This window comes from Neofelis nebulosa, chromosome 9, assembly GCF_028018385.1.
Source record: "Neofelis nebulosa isolate mNeoNeb1 chromosome 9, mNeoNeb1.pri, whole genome shotgun sequence".
Lineage (NCBI taxonomy): Eukaryota > Metazoa > Chordata > Mammalia > Carnivora > Felidae > Neofelis > Neofelis nebulosa.
Window position 1 is genome coordinate 68,397,073 of NC_080790.1, and position 3,272 is coordinate 68,400,344.

The 3,272-nt window shown below is 43.3% G+C and overlaps 1 pseudogene; it reads right to left on the reverse strand.

The window, feature by feature from the left end:
* Positions 1 to 239: 239 nt before the first annotated feature.
* On the reverse strand, positions 240 to 678 carry LOC131486324 (dynein light chain 1, cytoplasmic-like; annotated as a pseudogene).
* Between the last annotated feature and the right edge of the window lie 2,594 nt (positions 679 to 3,272).

Here is a 3,272-nt window from a genome sequence, read left to right on the forward strand (position 1 = left end):
GTAGTCCTTGTTTTTGGATGGGTCACTGAGTGTGTGACACAGTCCATGCTTTTAACTAGATTTTTTTGTAAAGTTTACTTATTTATTTTGAGAGAGAGAGAGAGAGAGAGAGAGAGAGAGCAGGGGAGGGGCAGAGAGAGAGAGGGAGAGAGAGAGAGAGAGAGAGAGAGAGAGAGAAATGGAAGCTGGCTCCACAATGTCAACACGGAGCCTGATGTGGGGTTCGAACTCACAATCATGTAAGATCATGACCTGAGCCAAAATCAAGAGTCAGACACTTAACTGACTGAGCCACCCAGGCGCCCTGCTTTTAACTGGATTTGCACAGAAGAATGGATGCTTGGCCCAGGTAGAACAGATGAAGTATTTGGTTTCACGTGTCACAGTACTACCCAAGTTCCTCCCCAGGATGTAGTGCCCCATGGGGTTGTACTTCTTGTCAAGCTCCCTCTTAATTTGGGCTGCAATGTCCTCCTCCATGTTCTATTTCTCCAACACCTGAGTGGCACACTCTACCGAGTCCTGTTGCGTGTCCTTTGACATATCGGCGATTTTGATCATGGCCTTCTGGTGGCCATGGTTATTGGAGAGCAGGGGGTGGCCAACTGTAATTGTCTCCTGGAGGAGGGGCCAGTGACTCTCAGACCCAGTGGGAGCTACTGTTGCTACCAAAGCCATGCTACATATACTAAGAGGTAAGGATCCCAAACAACCTATGCCGGCCTTGTTACCTTGTGTGGGAATCTCTCTCTTTGTCATGCTTAATGAATGTTCTTTAGTCTCTGCTTGAAGAGTGTGGATCATATACCACATGGCCAACTTCACTGTCATATTGTAACTGAACTAACCTGAGTTGGCTCCTTGGTGACTTATAGATAAAGATTATACCAGGTAGAGGCATCACACAAAGAAAGCTTCATTTACAGCAAGTAGGAGATCATGGGGAATAACTTCCAAAGCCGTGACTCCCCAGGTAGGGGTCAGTGGGTTTCTTTTATTTAGGGTTAGGATGAGTATTCAGAGAGGGGAACTTTGTCATTGCATGTAGAGATGGGTATAAGGTTATGCATGTGTATTTAGGAAACATATGTGTACTGGATGTTATGTTAATGAGGTTTGTGCTCTTCCTTGAGCAGAGACTTTTGATAGAAGTAACTCTTAGGCAAGGGGAAGGAGCTATGGGCATGCTTAAAGAACGGGTATAAACTGGTTGGGGTCTTGGGCCTCTTATCTCAGGTGAAGAATGCAGGACCTTGCTTACTTTGGAAACAGCACGGAGAGTTTGTCCCACTGATTTCTTGTCCCTGATATGTTTAGGCTGTTTCCTGGCCTGGTAGAGACAGTTATCTTTTGCATTCCCTTTCTTCCCTTAAATCATTAACTACTGAGGCATTTGTGTTTCTCTGTAACTCTGACATCTCCTAGGAAGTTCTACAAGAAGTGTGTTTGGGCAAGTAGAGCCGGAGACATAGGTCATACATCAGGAAAAATAGCTGGGGCCTAAAAGACTTCTCTTGTGTCCCAAAGCTGGAGACCATCTAACTCTCTCTGCTTACAGTGTCTATCCTCTGTGGGGAGGAGACAGGGTCTTCCTACTGTGCACAAGAGTGTGTACAAAGGCAGATTGTGTTATGCTGGTCTCTGGGAGAGACCTGGGAGAGACCTGCTGGCCACGGGGAACTGATGCCCACTATTGTAGCTGATCTTGTGGTATCTCTTCCCTATGTAAATAAAGCACTCTTCCATCCCATGCTTGACTGCCTCGTGTTCTTCTTGGTGACTGTGTTACTATGATACAGTGAGCAGAAGCTTTAGAGTCCTCCCCTGGGACTGGTAACCATGGCACAATTATCTGCTGGACAATCTTGAGACTGAACTGGAAGAGTGCAAGTGATTTATCTGAGGTTTAGCCTGCTGGTACGGCTTTTATGTTTGTGTCCCCCAAAATTCATATGTTGGTATCCTAATCTCCAGTATGACATCATCTGGACGTTGGACCCTTCGGAGATAATTAGGTTTAGATAATATTGTGAGATGGGGGGGGCGGGGAAGATGGGATTTGTGCTCTTATAAGGAAAGGAAGAGACCAGAGCCCCCTGTCTCTGCTATGTGAAAATAGCAAGAAGGCCAAGAAGAGAGCCCTCAATAGGAGCTGACTCTGCTGGTACCTTGATCTTGGACTTACTAGTATCTAGAACTGTGAGAAATAAATGTTGTTTCAGCCACCCAGTCTGTAGTATTTTGTTATAGCAGCCTGAGCTGATTAAGACACATTCTCTGTTCTGTGACCCTCTGTTCTGATGTCTGGAAAGTGTGTGTGTGTGTGTGTGTGTGTGTGTGTGTGTGTACTGACAAAAATAAAGTTTTTCATATGGCATTTTTTTTAAAGATGATGCATTAGAGCCACTGATTTATTTAATCCAATCAGGGCCCAAAGGAAAACAAGTGGGACATGGAGACTTGAGCCTCTTCCTGCTAACAAAGGACTGAAGGAATTTTCTACGGCATTTATAGATACCAGGTTGAATACGGTTTCCCATGACAACCAATTAGTATGTTTGAGATTAATGGTTACATTCCACAGGAGATAATGTTAAAGTTGTGAAGTCTTGATATCTTAAGGGGATATATTACAAAGAATTTAGCAAGGACACATTTCTTTTGGTTACAAAATACTAAATAGCATGGTTACAAGCTATGGAACAGATACAAATCTTCCCCAGGGCCTACATCCAACAAGTGGTTTATGGTTCCCATCCTTGTGAATGTTCCAGGCCTTTATTTTGTCTAAGTTGTTCTAATGGTTACACGATCAGCATCTTCTCTGTGCGGCTGCACACATAACAGCTACCACTGATCTGAGCAAACGTTTGCAAAATGGTCCAGAGTTTGAAGCAAGTTGCAAGAATTGAGGAAATTCTTGTTCTCATTATTTGTTTATACGTTTTTGTAGACTTGAACATGTCAACTAATTCCCTATTCTTATTTGAAATCCAGAACTCTTGCTTCACAGGGGTTTTGGGGGAAGACTTCATGATCACAAATCATGCTGGGACATGAAGTGTTAGATTACTGATGAAGCACATATGTATGGTTCTTTATTCTAGCACTCAATCATATATGGTCATTCCTTCGCAGTACGATTTTACTGTTTTCTGCAGGCCACATTTTCAATTTCATTCTGCACAAAGCTTCATGCCAGGTTTTTCAATCCTTATTTCTTCCAATTAGAGATTTTGTAGAGAATGCACAATAGTATGCTCAGTTGCTTT